This window comes from Panthera tigris, chromosome A1, assembly GCF_018350195.1.
Source record: "Panthera tigris isolate Pti1 chromosome A1, P.tigris_Pti1_mat1.1, whole genome shotgun sequence".
Lineage (NCBI taxonomy): Eukaryota > Metazoa > Chordata > Mammalia > Carnivora > Felidae > Panthera > Panthera tigris.
In genome coordinates this window covers 72,272,596-72,290,207 of record NC_056660.1, presented here as the reverse complement: position 1 = coordinate 72,290,207, position 17,612 = coordinate 72,272,596, and the positions used below count along the sequence as shown (strand labels likewise).

The window sequence follows — 17,612 nt, the reverse complement described above, 5'->3', positions numbered from 1 at the left end:
GTATGGATGTTACATTCTCTCATCTTTTTTTTTTTTAACTTTTTAAGAAAGGCTTAAGATGGTGGGAAGGTCCCAGCAAATGTGAGAGAACATGGGGTTCACAACCTCACTCCAGATGTGCTGGGCTTCCCCCCTCCACATCACATAATCAACATGGCCTGCAGCTACCACTTCCATTTGGATTTAGAGGTTATTCCATGGATTATAGCTCATTACAGTGGAAAAGAATGAAAGAGTTTGAAAATCCGTGTCTGGTGATCTGTCTCCTGGTGCTCTAACATAAAAATCACAAAAGGCATGAAACTTTTGAACAGTATTTCTTTCTCTGCTCCACCATATAGGAGGGGAAAAAATTAAAATGAGCTCATGAAAAAACTTTTTAAAGTGTAAAAGAGCTAAGTAGAAAAAAAAGGTATCCTCCTCACAAGTCTGCTACCTACTGCTAGTGTTTCCTTTTCCTTTACATCCTCAACACAGTCTTTGCTTTGCTGAACTCACTTCAACTAGGCAGAATTTCTCAGCTTTGGCTTTGCTGCATTTGGGGCTGGACAGTTCCTTTTTTGTTTTTGTTTTTTAAAGTTTATTTATTTATTCTTTGAGAGAGAGAGAGAGAGAGCGAGAGAGAACATGTGAGGGGGAGGGGCAGAGAGAGAGGGAGAGAGAGGAGAGAAAAAGAGGGGAAGAGAGAGAATCCTAAGCAGGCTCTGCGCTGTCAGCACAGAGCCCAACATGGGGCTCAAACTCATGACCTGTGAGATCATGACCTGAGCTGAAACCAAGGGTTGGATGCTTAACTTACTGAGCCACCCAGGTGCCCAGGTGTGGGGGTGGTTCTGTGCTTTGCAGGGTGTTTAGCAGCATCCCTTGTCTCCACCCACAAGGTACTAGAACACCCGCCCCCCCCCCCACACACACACACTGCTGTGACAACCAAAAATGTCTGCAGACATTGCCGAATGGTCCCCTGGAGGGAAAAAAAATCACCCACAATTGAGAACCATTGGGCTCGATCAAGGAAATGATGCTTTGAGGAATCCTAGAGAAGAACAGGCTAATTCCAAGATGAGAAACACTCTGTATTTGCCCCTTTAGTTGTCCTCTCCATCCAGTGCTGTCTCTCTTCCCTAATGCCTTATTCCTCAACTTGTCATGTTTAAAGGAGGCAAGAGGAATGGGGACATATGGGGCGGGTGTGACCCCAGGGCATGGAGGGAGAGTTGTGACTTGGAAGTCTGTAAGTGGCATGTGGCAGGTACATGGAAAAGCCAAAGCAAAAGTTGATTGCCTTAAAGAAATAATGGAGCAAATTACGTGATGGTTTTCATCTTCTACATTAAATAGCACTTGTAGCACTTCTTCCAGGTAGGTATTATCTTTCTCATTTCATATCACAACACTGCTGCTATTTAAAAAATAAACAAAACAAGCTCTGGGAAGCATAGATTATTCAGACCCCATCAAACTGTAGACCATCCAGCCACAATGTCTGCCTTTTTTGGTGAGGCCTGTGAGGTTCAGTGATGAAGGGACTTGCTGGGGGGTCACCCAGATGATTGACCCAGGACCACAGCAAATTTCTCCATTCCTGGTCGATGCTCTTTCTGCTGTCTTATACTGTTTAAACTAAGTTAGCCTTTCCCTTCAATTCCCATTCTAAGGTAATAGCAACACCTGCAATTCAACAACACTGGTTCTTCTGTAAGTGTATAAATCAATGGCGATTTTTGTCTCTGAGTTGGTTTATAAACTTTTTGATTAAAAGTCCTGTGCTTTTTATCACAACTGAATAGAGACCGCTGAACAGGGTCCTGTAATTTTCTGTTGTCTCCAGTAAAGGAAAGGAGATGGTTTGAAGGAGTGTATAAGAATAGGATTTCTTTATTACTTCACTCCTTAATTTGATTTATAAGGCCTTGCTGGATCTGACCTGGTCTGCTTTTGCTGTCTTACCTCCATTTATCTGCCTTGTCCTGCCCGCCATTGTGCCTTTGTCCTTGTCATTCCCCTTTCCTTCCATCAATCAGACTGAACGTCTCCTTTCAAACAGATTGCATATTTAATCTCCTTCCTGAACATGCCCTGCCCACTGGACACTGACACGATATTACATTTTGAGTTTGTGTATTAATGTTTCCCAAAAGTGTGCTCTGTGGCACTAGGTTGGAGACATGCTCTGGGATGGAGTGTGTACCTTGGCGTGAGTGTGCACATCAGAGTGTGCAGTCCCTCTCCCCCATAGAATTCCATATGCAGTTGTGCTATGGTACAGAGCAGTCTCTGACTTGCTTTACCTTATTTTTTTGCCATCTGTATTAGCCAGAGTTCTTCAGAGGAATGGAACCATTAGGATATCTCTCTATATCTATAGATATAGATATGAAGATATACAATATATATACTATATATATATGTATATATATAATAGGTATATCTGTAAATATATAGATATATAGGGGACCAGGCTTTTTTTGGGAATTGGCCCATGTGATTATGGACGCTGAGAGATTTTACCATATGCTGTCTACAAGCTGAAGAACCAGGAAAGCTGGTGGTGTAATTTAACCTGAGTCAGAAGACTTGAGAACCAGGGGCATGGATGGTGTGGCATGGGGAGGGAGGTGACCCCTGGTTTAAGTCCTGGAGTCCAAAGATCTGGGAACTAGGAAATCTGATGTCCAAAAATGTGAGAAGAAGCAAGGCCCAACCCGAGAGAGAGAGAGAGAGAGAGAGAGAGAGAGAGAGAATTCATCCTTCTGTTTATTCTTCTATTTGGGCCCTCAATGGATTTTGGATAATGCTTGCTCACATTGGTGAGGGTGGATCTTCTTTATTCAATCTACTGATTTGAATGCTAATCTCTTCCAGAAACACCCTCACAGACACCCCCAGAAATAATGTTTTACCAGCTATGTGGGCTTCTCTTAGCCCAGTCAAGTTGACACATAAAATTAACCATCACAACATTTTTTTTTAAGTCACATTTAGTAGTAGTCAAAGAAACTAGTGTTTTACAGGATCTAGCCGAGGAGACATCATTTTATGTCAATAAATGTTTCAAACATCCATTTGGAAATCAATTATTTTTATTAGTGACATGTGGCCTTAGAACTTTTATTTTGACCAAATTACATTCTTATAAGGAATGAGATAATCCAGGACAAGGATTTAGTAGCCAACCTGACATGGAGTTGGTACTTGAAGAATGTGAAATATTACTTATAATACTGCAGCTTTCTCTATTTCCATGATCAATTTATCACATCCTAATGTGTGTGTGTGTGTGTGTGTGTGTGTGTGTGTATGTGCATGCATGCGCATGCTCACTTTGCTTGTGATTGTGCAATACCAATCACATATTCAAGGTATATGCTGGTTAGTGCCACAAAGAACACCGCCATCTAGATTCCGATTTAGAATCTAGTCCAGATAACCAGTAAATATTTATTTGTTCAAAATATTATCATGAAAATGGAATGGAGGGCATACAAAGCAAATTGTGTCTTGTGACACTTTTCTTAAAAACTCTACTCCTAACACATACTTGAGTCCCCACTCTACATGTCATTATAATTTTTTCATTATTTTTTATAAAGAGCAATATTGGCCCAAATTATAATCAAATTAAAAACACATAAGAAAGTATAATTGAAAAAATCAGGTTCAAAAATTCTTGTGTGCAAGTCAATAAGAGAACTAATGTGATTATATATATGTGTGTGTGTGTGTGTGTGTGTGTATGTATATATATATGTGTGTATGTATTTTTTTTTAAATAATTATGATCATTCAACCAAATTCTCATTTAGAAGTTCTGAAATAACTTGTTCTTCTCCAGAAATTATGTTGAATCTTAACATAAGATTTTAGAAAGTAACTGAATGGAAGATAAATGAACATTTTTATGTATGGTGAAACTTACAATTTCGATGCAGGGACCATTGACACATTATCCATCATAGCCTTGGAGGTGCTACGTTTGGTAAAACATTTTAATTCCAATTTATTAGATAAAGATTTTGCTAACAATCACACACCTTCCAGTCTGTGAGAATTGTTATGTTTTGGGCATTTGCCAAATTTTGAAGAGTGATTATTACTTACATTGTGAGTGAGCACAGCAATTCTTGAAAAGCATGGTGTGGCATACAAAATAGGCTAAAACCCACATGTTTTTTCCCTCTAAAATTAAACAAGAGAACCAGTTTTGACATGTACAGCTTTTCCACAGGGAAAGTGTGAGATCAGACAGAAAGGTGAATTAAGTGACCTTTGACTCCCTTATTCCTTTCTGCCTTTTCCTGACTCCTGCCTTTCCAGGGAGCCAGGCAGACCAGCTACCCTCAGCCCCAAAGACTCTGGGCTCTATGCAGAGTATTTTATTTTATATTGTTTTTATTTTATTTTATTTTATTTTATTTTATTTTATTTTTAATGTTTAGTTATTTTTGAGAGAGAGAGAGAGAATCTGTGAGCAAGGGAGGGGCAGAGGAAGAGGGGGACAAAGGATCTGAAGCAGGCTCTGTGCTGACAGCAGAGAGCCCAAAGTGGGGCTCGAACTCATGAGAATTGTAAGATCCTGACCTGAGTGAAGTTAGAGGCTTAACTGACTAAGCCACCCAGATGCCCCAGGACTATTTGCATTTTAAAGGTCTCAATGTGTATGCCAATGATTGGTACAAAAGAGTGATATTTTTGATGATAATATTTTTGACATGTGCAGGACAGGTGGCTTTTAAAAGTTGTCCTTTCGATAATCTTTTAGCTCCACTGTTGTAATGTTTATCACATGATAATGAAGTGCCTGTTTATATGTCTCTTTTCCTTTCTGTCACATAAGCTCCTTGAAAGTACACTGTGCTTTATTCCTCCTTATATCACATGCCCTGAGGAGTGAATGTCTGGCACATGGAAATGCAGGATAAATGGTTTGCGCTGTAAATGTACATCCCTGCATATTTTGATAAGGCCTCGCCTGCCTTTGCAATAAGCCCATGAATCTTACCTGTTCAAACTCAGGACAGAAGGAAATGTGAACCTGGAATTCAGAAAACCCAAACTGGAATTCTATAGTCTACTTCTTGGCTCACTTTTGGTCAGTTGCTTCACTCTGATTCTCATTTTCTCCATCTGCTAATAAAGAGTCTTGACTAGACATGAGGAAGATGCTTTACAATAAATATTTGTCTAAATGTGATCTAAAATAATTCAACAAAATACTTTATAGCTTAGGTAATTCATTCTTGGGGGTCACAATGGATGCTATTTATTCATCACTCGGCTTTGGTCAATGAGCATCATTGGTAACTCTTGTGGTGTCAGAGATTAAGACACAACCCACTGGCAGAAGTGAAAATGGAAGCAAGGAGTGAGAATTAAGTTTCTATCAGCACTTTGGATATTGCTCTTTTCCCTTCCGGCCACTGTTATTTTATGTGATGGTCTTCCCTGTGCCTCCTACAATTCATTTTCATTAACATTCTTAATGAATGAATCAGGTCATTAGGACCAGTTTGAAAAAAATATTTTATTCTTTTTCTTCAAAGCTCATGTTTTTCTTCATTGTAGTTGAGTATAGACCACCATTTGAAGGATTTTTATTATTGATTAAGCAGCATGGTGTGGTTGAAAGAACAGTGGCCTGGGAGGTAAGAGATCTAGAATCCAGCCCTGATGCTGCCACTAAATAGCTGTATTGATGTTACTGATGTAAATTACTTCACCTCATTGGGCCTCCATTTTCCCACTTATAATGGACTTGGAAAAGAGTATTTTCTAACTATCATATTTTTTCCCTCTATAGTCCTGTCATAGAGGCAATTTCAAAATATTCATTGAATGAATTAGGGAATTAATGAAACATTTCTGTATATGGGTTCTCTAGCACATGTCAAACAGAGACAAAGGGCCACCTTTTAAAATGTGCTAGTGGGAAAATAGTGCTCTCATGCCCTATTTATGCTTCTGTTAGAACGAATATGACTTTGGTGGCCATCCCACAAAATGCCTTGTTAACCACCAAAATCCCCTTCATTAGCTAGTTAATGCTTCAAGGCCCCAACAAGAGCTACTAGAATCAATCTAAACTACCATGTGCTGCACATAAATTACATGTTGCACTGTAAAGGATAAAATAAAACAGAACAGAACCCCCTTTCCCCCACTGACATTGATAGTCAACATGAAGTGACTTTGGATATGCAACCAGGAAGACTTTTATGACTCACAAGAACAAGGCTTGCAGAATATAAAAGCTCTGTGTAATTGAATTCAGTAATTTGCTTTGCTTCTGGAAGTGTTAGGTTGGACTTGGTCTTTTATGACATACTTGCTGTTTTTCCCTGATGCACAATCTTTGGAGCCTAAGTAGAACATTTCTGAAAAATAAATAGGAATGATTTTGCAAGGATGTTTTCTTGTGTGTTTCTTTTGCAGTAAATGGATTTCATATCTCTTGTACGCAAATAAAATAATGTTTATATACTTCTCTAAATACTCTTTCTCCCTTTTGGCAGGATTTTCTGTTCCAAAAATGTATTAGGGTAAAAGCATAATGGTTAATTTTATTAATGTGGCAGTAATTCCTGAGGTGATTTTGGGGCCTATGTAGCTCTGGGGAGAAGTTTATCACATCTCCTATTCATGAGTACCATGCACACGACAGTAACTTTGGAGCATACAGACTGTTAGCCATTTTAACTGTCCATTGAAGGGAGTACATATGTATAATAGATGTGGGTCGTATGACTTAATGTATTTTCAAAATGAAAAATTAGAAAACCCAATTAAAATTTGCTTAAATATAAATAAGAAGTCAGGAGGTAGGGAAGTTCTGGAATTAGTTAATTCAGCAGCAAAATGACATTCACTAGGATCTATTTTTTCCATCTTGCTACTCGGTTACATGGGTGGGTTGGCTTCTCCCCTCATGACTGCAGGATGGATGCAGCATCCCCTGATGTCATCACCTAACACCCTCCATCCCCAGTAGAGCTTCTCACATAGCTCATTCATCAGAAGTGGGTCCTAAGCCAATTCCTAAATCAGTCATTGCCTTAACTTAGTCATAATTCACATAATAGCACTAAAAAGGGGTTCAGTCTCCTCTGAGTGGCACAATTCATATCCTTATTCACAATACCTTGACCAAAATTGAGGTTCTGTTAGAACCAAAAAAAGGTCACAGTAGCTCTTGGCAATCAAGATCATCTGTCTCACTGGTCAAATAGCATAACAAAATCCAGAAATGTTTATTTTGGAATTTTTGTATAAGATATTACTGGAAAATTACTTTGTAGTCATGTATTCATTTGAATAGACAGGTAGATGATAGATATTCATTGCTCAAATGATTTAACTTTTTCTGATTTAGGTCATAATTTTAGAATCCTTTTTCCTTCTTTGTTTGCATGATGCTCATTCAGATGAAAAATGTTTAAAGCACCTGTATCTTCGGTATTGGTGACTTAAGCTTTGAGTTGCATAAGATCGAAGTAGAGGACAAAGTGTGCTGGATTGGGTAAGGCACTTAAGTTAGAAAGTGTTATTGAGACTTACTGATGAATACTGTATTTATGAATACATGTGGTTCACCTAGGGGGCCTGAGTGGACAGAGAATAATGGAAATAGAAACTGGTATCATTCCATGTTGACCATCCGATGGCCATGAAAGGCCACACTTATCATCTCACTGAGGGGTTTTCAAATTGTACTTCAAAAAATAATACAATTCTGAAGAAATGCTTCAGAGATTCTGCTAACACTGTATTTGAACTTATTTTGAAGCACATCTTAAAATGTATTTAAAACCATAATAAATGCCACACAGTAATGTATAACATATCAAATGGTAACATGCTGGAGACCATCAGCTCATGCTGCCGGTTAAATTATTTTGGTGGGCAAACCTATTAATACATGACTTCAGACATAACTGCATATAATTGATTTTCTTGTACTGGCATTAATTGCAAAAGTTGTGAGTTTACACTGGTCTCACTTTTCTTCATTTGGGCTTCCCCTTGTCATGTGTGTAAAATGGTGCAGTTTGCTACTACAATTTATGTACACCTTGCTTAATCGGATGCCAGGCAAGCCTTGGGCACTCTGTGTCATAGCCCATGCACATACCCATGCATACATCATGGAACTGTTGTAATTTTGGTGGCTATGTGCTTATTTAAGGTGTTGAGTACTAGTAGTCTTTTGTGTTAATGGTGATGTAGTAGTCTCCTGGGGCTTCTATGACAAAATACCATAGACTGAGTGGCCTCAACACCAGAAACTTATTTTCTCACAGTTTTGGAGGCTGGAAGTCTGATGTCAGGGAACCAGTGTGGTTGAGTTCTGGTGAGGGCTCTTTTCCTGCTTGTACATGGCCGACGCTTGCTGTGTGCTCACGTGGTGAGGAGAGAGAAAGAGGAAGAGAGGGAGAAAGAGAGAGTGAGCATGGGAGCAAGAGCTTCTGGTGCCTCTTCTTATAAGGTCACTAATCCCATCATGAGAGCCTCACCCTCGTGACTTCACCTAATCCTAATTGCTTCCCCAAAGCCTTGAAATACCATTGTGTCAGAGGTTAGGGCTTCAACATAAGTTTTGCGGTGACACAAACATTCACGCCATAGCAGATGATACAGAATTACACTAGATGATAGACACTGTAATGATTCAATTTTTAGACAGAACATTTCTTGATATTCTTCTGAGAGCCCCCTGGATCAGTATAATTGAAGAATTTTCCAATTATAAGGCAAAATGCTAAAAAAAAAACTATTGCCATTTACAAGCACTTACTTGAATAATTCAGGGCTTTTTTCTGACTCTCTACGACTAAGGTACAATCCAGAAATAAACTAGAGGAATAGACATAAGGAAAACTGTAGGTATTTAAAATTTTCTTGTAAATATGGATCCTGTTTTAATTTACTTATTCTGTAAAGAGCCATCATAAGTATGTACACACAAAATTAATTTATATTAATCAAATACCACTTTAATAATTTTATTTCCTGGATCTCTACTTATGTTTTCCTTTGAATAAACACTATATATGTGTGTGTGTGTGTGTGTGTGTATACACATATATACATATGTATACATACATATATACATATACATATATATACATACATATATATACACACACATATATAGTGATTTTATATATATAGTGATTATATATATAGTGATTGTATATTTATATTTATATATATTCTTATACTTACACTTATATTTATATATAGTGATTTAACCAAGTGTGTTTTAGGAACAAAATCATGGGTAATGATGGATACAATAGACCCTATCAGAAACTAAATTGTAACATATGATTATTTTGTTCCTTAATCATAAAATGCATGATGCATAATGTCTTGGTTTTAAGACTTGAGGGCATTTTACTGATAATCTGACCCACTACTACTTTGTAGGAAACTATTTATTAATAATTATAGTTATCTTATAAGACCTAGGTAATCCTATGGGATACATAAACTTAGATACTCCAGGTTTGACAGTAAAGACAGGAAGTACAAACATCCTTCAGGCTAGATACTTAAAGGTCTAGAGGAAACCATGCTGCCCCACTGCCTTTGTATGTGTGTATATATATACATATATATACACACACACCTACTTATATATAACTTACTAATACATGCTAACATATATGTCATGTATATATAACACATTATTATTAACATTATTGTGTGTGTGTGTGTGTGTATATATATATGTATATATATATATATATACATATATATATATATATAATGTGTCTTCTAGTGTGTATGTATACGTGTGTGTGTGTGTGTATTTAGTTTGTGTCCTCCTATAGGAAAGGAAGCAGGGTTTGAGCAGAGGAAAACATTTGAAGAAGGTATTGGATTTGTTGCTTGTGGAATGGGACCTTTAAAAAAATAATTAAAAGTGTGTTTTTTAAAAAGGACATTGGGAGAGACTAAGCTGAGCAATTTCATGAAAATCAATAAGTCATTGTTTATAATGTTTAAAATTTTGTGTTTTAGAGAAATTTCAATCAAGCGAAGGTAACCTGTATTTTGATACATTCTTGATGCTATCTGAAAATTAGTGATTTGAAATGTATCAGGTGGAAATTCAAGATGTAAAAGGCATAGAAACTGCCCACCCATCACTTTTATCCGAAACACTGGAGCATTTTCACTTTTGTCACTAAGGTCAAATCATTGTGCCATTCACCTCACCACCCTCTCTCCACCTAAAGGCATCTCAGCAAACTTTCCTTTGCTTTTATTTCCAGTAGAATCACTGGTTCTAGAAAGATTTTCTTCAAAATACCTGAAAACAAATCAAGAGAGACATCATATCTAACCATAGTGATTAGTACTTGTCAAACATCTAGGGTGACAAGATTAGGGAGTGTTTGCTTTTTTCTGGTGAGGCTGGGTTTTGTTTTTTGTTTGTTTTTTTTCCTCCTTTTTTTTTAAAGGAGTAAAACAGCTGTTGAAGATGGAGGTATTCTACAAGCATGACTCAAGCACATTATTGTGTGAAGACAGCAAGCAAATCATACCCTATTTTTACCACCGTATCATGTTTACTAAGAAGACATGCAATGTATACCTGATATTTATAAGGTTTAGAATCAGTTTTGTGAACTGTATTGTGCTTGATGATTTTAGGAGAGAATTACCCCAAAGGTTCAAAGTGTGGTTTGGACAAATATGAGTACTTTTGTCAATTTGTGGCATTTTGCCATATTGCTGTAGCAGTAATTTTATCTTAGTCTATTTTTTGATAGCTATTTCAATTCAATAATTTTATGGATGTCTATATTTTTGTGAGCCATTGATATTTCTTACTCTCCTCACATATAAATACTTTTTTTTTTTTTTTGAGAAAGAGAGGGAGAGAACAGAACTAAATGGTCTATGTTTAAATGTGAGTATGTTTTGATTTTTCTTCTCAGATTTAAAGAAAACATGCAATATCTTTATATCTTACTCAGTCACTGTTCCAAATTTGGAATTTTGTCATTTTCAAAACCCTTTTTTCCCCAGAAAGCAGCCTTATTTGTGCCCTCTAGTGGTGGATACACAAATTTATGCAAGAAGTTAGAGAAAGCTTTTTTTTCTTCCTTTCGGTGCATAATGATTCAGCATCCAAACAGCTAAATAATAATGTTAACCCATACACATACTTAGAGAAAAATCTTATGTGACTGAGCTTGATATGTTTTTAAAATGTATCAAAAGTACATATTTATAAAATAAACCCACCACTCGTCTGGCCAGAGGAAGTTCTTAGATCACAAAAGTCTATTTCCTTATGATTTTTATGATCCATTTGTCCAGCAAAACGTTGTGATTCTTTGAAAAAAAAAAGCAAGCACATTTTTCACAAATGCATTTTCTTGTTTTAAAATCCACTTTATGAAAACTCTTTAAATTGATGCATTAGGCCATAAATTGTTTCTTATTTTTGTATTGATGAGTACCCTTAAAGAACTAGATGAAAAAAGAAACGGTCTTGTTTAACATAGCAAGAATTGACTCTGATAGAAAATACCCAGATAGCAGTAGATCCTGGCCTCATGGCTCTCATAGACTTCTACTGGATTAATGCCCAGTTCTTTTTTCTCTTCCTGAAATTCCACTGCCTTCATTGGAGATGTCCATTTTCTTACATGGCCAAAGCTGATTGGTGCATAAATGGGCTTTTTATCTAAACCAAGCCAAACTAACTGGAATCCTCCCCTGGAGTTTCTGAAAGTAGAACTGATTAAGGGAGCAAGAGACTTGGATTTATTGCAAGAAATTAGCTTCCTTTGAAGTGTGCCTGCCACTGTATTCAGGAACTAATGTCTGGCATCCTTCTCCTGTGTCCTTCCACTGGAGGGCTGCCTCAGTTAATGAGCTGCTGGAGGCATTGATGTACCCAGAATTGGTGACCATTCCCACCGTTGCTGCTCTAGCCGTGGGTGGCAGGCATCCACCTTAACATGGTTTTCCATGTAAATATCTAGGCTCTTTTCCTGAATTCCCACATTGAAACCAACAATGAGAAATTATGGAAGAGTCTCTTGATAATAGGGACAGAAGGATCACCAAAGGAATAATGCACAGCTTTTGTCTTGCCATGCCTCCATTCTCAACTTGGGACTTATTCCACATGGTAGTCCACTTTCTACCATAAGAGGTTCCCAGTACTTTGGTGTCCAGCCAGGCTGAAGTCTCAATTCTAGGTCTGGTACTTTTCTCCCTTGTCACCCTAGCCTAAGGCCCACCTCCTGTGCCACCCCATCTTATCCCAGGACTCACACCTTTCATTGATGGACAATGAGACCGTCCATTCCTTTCAGACAGTCTCACTCCACCTGATGAATGGGACCTGACCTCTGGCTTTACTAAGACAAAAAACAATAGTACAACATCTGTACAATTGTCAAAGTTTGGTTATCAGATCTGTAGGGTACTGATGTATGATGACTATACAATTTATCCCCCAAATCAAGATGTTTGAGAGTGAAATGAGGGATATTACTAGCTATGCCAGGACAGCAAACAAAAACTGGAATGTATGCATCAGCCTACAGATTTGGGGTGCCAGTCCAGAAAACTGGGTTGCACCAAGCCTAAAGCAGTTCCTTCCGAAGAACTCCTCATCCAGTGTTAAAAAATACTGGAGTCCAGTCTTATCCAGGACACATCAAACATATGAACAAATATTTTGGCTGCATATTATTTTATTATGATGGAATAATCCAAAGTCTAATTGCAGCCTCCAGATTTTCTTGCTCAAATAATTTTATTTATGCAGACTGTATTTTCAGAGGATAAAGTTTAGTTAATTTGTGAAGATAGTAAGCATTACTTGGTTGTAAAATTTGGCTTTTAACCTTTGTCAATTATTTTGATTTGGTTGTTAAGAGAAATAGATGTCTGAGATGAGTTGCCTTCAACACAGATACATGGCAACCACTGGAAAAACAATTAAAAATTAAGTTTATTAAAAAGTGGCAGACAGAGAGCAGATACTGAAGGAATGATTGTATGGCTGTATAAACCACACAGTGAAGCAAGGGCACCATATTAGCATCCAAAACCTAGCAGAGTTTAGAAGTGACCTCATTGCTGTTTCTAAAATATAATGGGGAGAGTGGCCTAGTTTCAGATTCTTCTCATTGTCACAAATTTTATAAATATTGTCTGCATAGGTATAGTACTTCCTCTTATCTGTGGTTTCACTTTTCATGGTCTGGAATCAGATGATCCTCCTTCTGACCTATCAGAAAGTCAATAGTAAGCTAACGCTATGTCACAATGTCTACATTATTCACTTTACTTCATCTCCTCACATAGGCATTTGATCATCTCACCTCATCACAAGAAGATGGAGAGTACAGTGCAATAAGGTATTTTGAGAGTGGGAGATCACATTCATATAACTTTTATTATGGTATATTGTTATAATTGCCCTATTTTATTATTAGTTATTAATCTCTTTAAAAGAAACTTTAGCAGAGGTGTGTGTGTACAGGAACAAAGAGCATATGTAGGGTGCAGTACTGGTTGCAGTTTTGGGCATCCCCTGGGGGTCTTGGAACATATCCCCATTGGTGAGGGAGTGGGGGGGGACCACTGGAATCTAATGTCCATGCATTTATCCTTGCCTTGATAAAGACTCCACAGCCGCCGGTCTATTTGCCAAGTATGGGAGACAAGAAGAGAATGTCATTGGATCATTACTTTATTTTTATCTAGAATAAATCAAATATATATGAGCTAGTTAAGATAACAATCATGGAGAAAACTAAGTTACTTTTTGGGTATTTTTTATGTATGGGGGGGTCGCTCACTGGACACAGTAAATTTTCATATTAATATCAGTCATCCTTCTTGGGATTATTTCATGTGTTCAAGCCTGTGAACTCACTTTATGAATCTCAGCTTATTTTCTTAGAATTTATTTATTTAATCTGTGGGCTGCCTTAGAGTTAGGCTTGCTGACTATATTGATCCTGGGAGAACTAATTCTTCCCGCGGGACCACTCTGGTTGCTATAGTGCTTTTAGCAATTAAAGCTTTTTGAATAAGGGTGGGGGGTCTGTTTTCAAAGCAATGCTGTGGGTGTATTGGAACCGATTATTTTTGTGAATTTTTGTCATTGTGATTAATATGTAATAGTCACGAGCTCAAACCTGTAATGAGACTACCTGAATTAAGCCTTCAGTCCTGCCACATAATGGCCGCGGACATGCTACTTGAACTTTCTGTTTCTCAGTTTCCTCATCTATAAAATAGACATCATGATAGTGATGGTAATACCTACTTCATAGGATTGCTGTGAGGATTGCATGTTATGAAAGACATATAATGGTTAATGCAATGTTTCAAGTCTAATCAATACATGATAAATATCAGTTACCAGTGTTTGCATTCCAGATGAGTAATATTTGTTGTTAAGATGTAAAATGATATGGGATGGAGTGTTGAATTAAAAAAAAAAAGACTATCATTGACTAAAGAGTTCTCGGTTAAGATCTATTTCACTTTTGGAGATCCTATTTTTTGGGAGGAACACAGCTCTGCAATGCAAATGCATTGAGACATGTGAAATAAGAGAAAAGAATTATAGCTAGTCTTATTTAAAATTCCACTGAAATTGAGCTTCAAATCCCACATGTAGAAAAGTACTGTTTACAGGCAGTTTTCCAAATATCCTAGACTCCATTATAGAGCTGCCATCCAAAGTCCTAGTATCTTACTCATTTTTATTTCTCTTTATGCTACTTGTAATAAAAACAGCCAGTTAAAGGGGTTTTTTAAGAGAATTCAGAATATAGCTCAGATAAAGTGTTCTTGTAATCACTTTCCTTCAAATGTGATCTGTGTCCGTGTGACATATAGAAACTAAATGTTGTTGAGCTTTTTCATGGTGCAAGTGGACTTAGTTTTAAATGAGTGACTTAATACCAGATCTCACTTGGGTCAGATGGGAATGAGGACTCTAAGAGGAGACAACTATCGTTTTGTTGTTGTTGTTGTTGTTGTTGTTGTTCTTAGCATATGTGCAGTTTCTAGGAATTTTCTTCTGTGATTTGTTAGTTCAGAGAAACTGGCCTAAGGATACATTGAAGAGGTTTGAGTTTAAGGATTTAGATATGGCCAGGAAACATTTGTACCAACAGAGACATTTGTTTTACTTATGTTAAAAATACTTTTTTAAAAAGTTTATTTATTCTGAGAGAAAGAGAGAGACATGGGAAGGGCAGAGAGAGAGAGAGAGGGAGAGAGAGAATTCCAAGCAGGCTCCGCTCTGTTAGGGCTCGATCAATGCAGGGCTCTATCTCACAAACTGTGAGATCATGACTGGAACCAAAATCAAGAGTCGGACACTTAACTGACTGGGCCACTCAGGTGCCTCTAATGTTAAAAATCCTTAATTGAAGCAACTTCGTAAAGGCTAACCACAAATTGTTGATTTTGAGTTACTCCATTTCAGATGCCATTTCAATCATTATTAAGGAACATTCATGACTTTATATTGTTGAGTTTCAGCATGGTGCTCCAAACAGCCACCACCAATTAGCCCACTTGTCCCTGGAGAAGAGACCTCTTTGCCAGCTTATACTGTTAGTGGGTTCTCACAATTTCTGCTCTAAAGTGATTAAGATTATTAACTATGCTGTGTGCAAAGGCATAAGTCCTAAACAGGCTAAATAATACCTGATGCCCATAATTACTTTAATCACTGAGTACTATGGAGCATAGATGTGTGCCTTATGGAGATGCCAGTCATAAGTACTGTTTTCCACCCACTAGACTTGATTTTCTTGAAGTGGCAGATGTATGCCTGTGCCATTGAGCACATTCAGGAAACGCTTACAGATCTGGTCAGATGATGCTGGTTGGGGATCTTCTTTCCTAAGCACTGGAAAGACTAAGGAGGCATGCAAGACAAGACTGAAACAATCCAGAGCTTGACTTATCGCCCTTCCTGTATACAGCCTCCTCTCTGCATGGCCCTCTCTGGAATGCATCAGATTTGCATTTTTCTGATGAGATTTTAATCTTCCCCAGGCAGGGCTGTATCTTATTTGTGTTTGATACACAATGTCTAGCCCAGTGCCTTGTTCAAGAGCACAGACAATGGAGTGTTTTAATGTAATCAACACTGCATTGGGAGAAAAAGTTGACAAAAGAAACTGAAATTTATTGTTCGTGGCTTTTGTTTTTTGAAGCTTCAGACATTTGCTCAATTTGTGCTTTTTTTCAGAAAGAAATCAAGGAAAGTGAAGTGTGTCCGATTTCTCATACTAGTTAAGAAACATGTACACAGCCTATTCCCCACGCACATGATGTGGATATAACCCCCACATGCAGAAATCAGGGAGTTCCAAACAAGGCAGCCCCTGGTCAACACTGCTGTGTGACAAACAGAACTAAAAATGTACTTTCAGTGAAACCAAGTCAAACTTTTAACTAGTTAATCCTGCCTCCTGTTTACATCAGTTGTCAGTTAACTCCTCAAAAAATGTCAGGACTGTTGTCATGAGATTTTCAAATCAGTGAATCATGATTGGTAGATTAGAATGAATTTTCCTTTGGAAATGCTGCCTTCTCAATTTCCATTTCTTGTGTTTCTTTTAATATATATTATTCTATAGAGAAGTCTTCTAACATATACATAGTCTTCTATAGTAAATGTAGGCATATAGATATATAGTGGTATATATATATATTTTAGGAGTATAATATATAATAATATATATAAATAATATATATATTAATGTAATCAACACTGCATTGGGAGAAAAATATATATAATATATATAAATATTATAGAGAACTGAGATATCTATATCTATCTATCTATCTATCTATCTATCTATAAATATTACAGAGAACTGATTTGGCCTGGCCTAAATTATAGTCCATTTTGATAAGACTTTTGTAAGTCCATGATTCTTTTTTATTAAAGTATAAGCAAACCTTCCTATGCCCCTTTTCTCTGCACACTTGTTTAATTAAGAGAAGCAATTCCATACTGGTCATGTTACTCTAAATTTTGCATAATAACTATGAACAAGGAGCTATTTGTAACAGTTTGTTGGATTAAAAGCAGTGCAGACATAGAATTGCAGTTAAAAATAATTATTTTAAAATAACACTTCCATTAAAATATTATAGCGCTATACTTGTGGGAGACTATTGATGAAACTTAAATGTGTTGAGGGTAGGAAATAATGGTCAGGAATTCATTTCAATGTAATTGTAGGAGATAGAAGAGAAAGGCCTTCTGTTCTGATGGTTTTGATAGCAGATGCTTCAAAGCTCCCTGCTGGCTATGTTTTCAGAAGTTAATGCAGCTGCTCAAATGGAAATATATTTAGGTCAACAAAACACCTGAAAGCCTTTTTTTAACAGTTCTACAAAATGTTTCATTGGTCACTTTTAGATTTATATGAAGGGTAAATAATGGTACCTTTGGCCAAAAATAAACCCTCTAAAAGACAGAAAACTGCTTGTAACTTTTAAATAAAGGATTTCTGGAGTCTGTGTATCTGCACCTGTCTGTGTCTCATCTGCTTTTTTAGTTCTGACCTCAGATTTAGTTAATCATGCCCGAGCTT

The 17,612-nt window shown here is 37.1% G+C and overlaps 1 protein-coding gene across 6 annotated transcripts in view; it reads left to right on the top strand.

Annotated features, from left to right (window-relative positions):
• Window positions 1-17,612, top strand: part of FGF14 (fibroblast growth factor 14) — a 612,361-nt gene that overhangs the window by 236,595 nt on the left and 358,154 nt on the right. For 2 of the 6 annotated variants that reach the window (XM_042979797.1, XM_042979800.1), the window contains exon 3: window positions 13,339-13,391. The exons of the other annotated variants lie outside the window; for them this stretch is intronic. The gene's annotated coding sequence lies outside the window, so the exon portion shown is untranslated. The remainder of the gene's footprint in view (window positions 1-13,338; window positions 13,392-17,612) is intronic. 6 annotated transcript variants of the gene reach the window in all.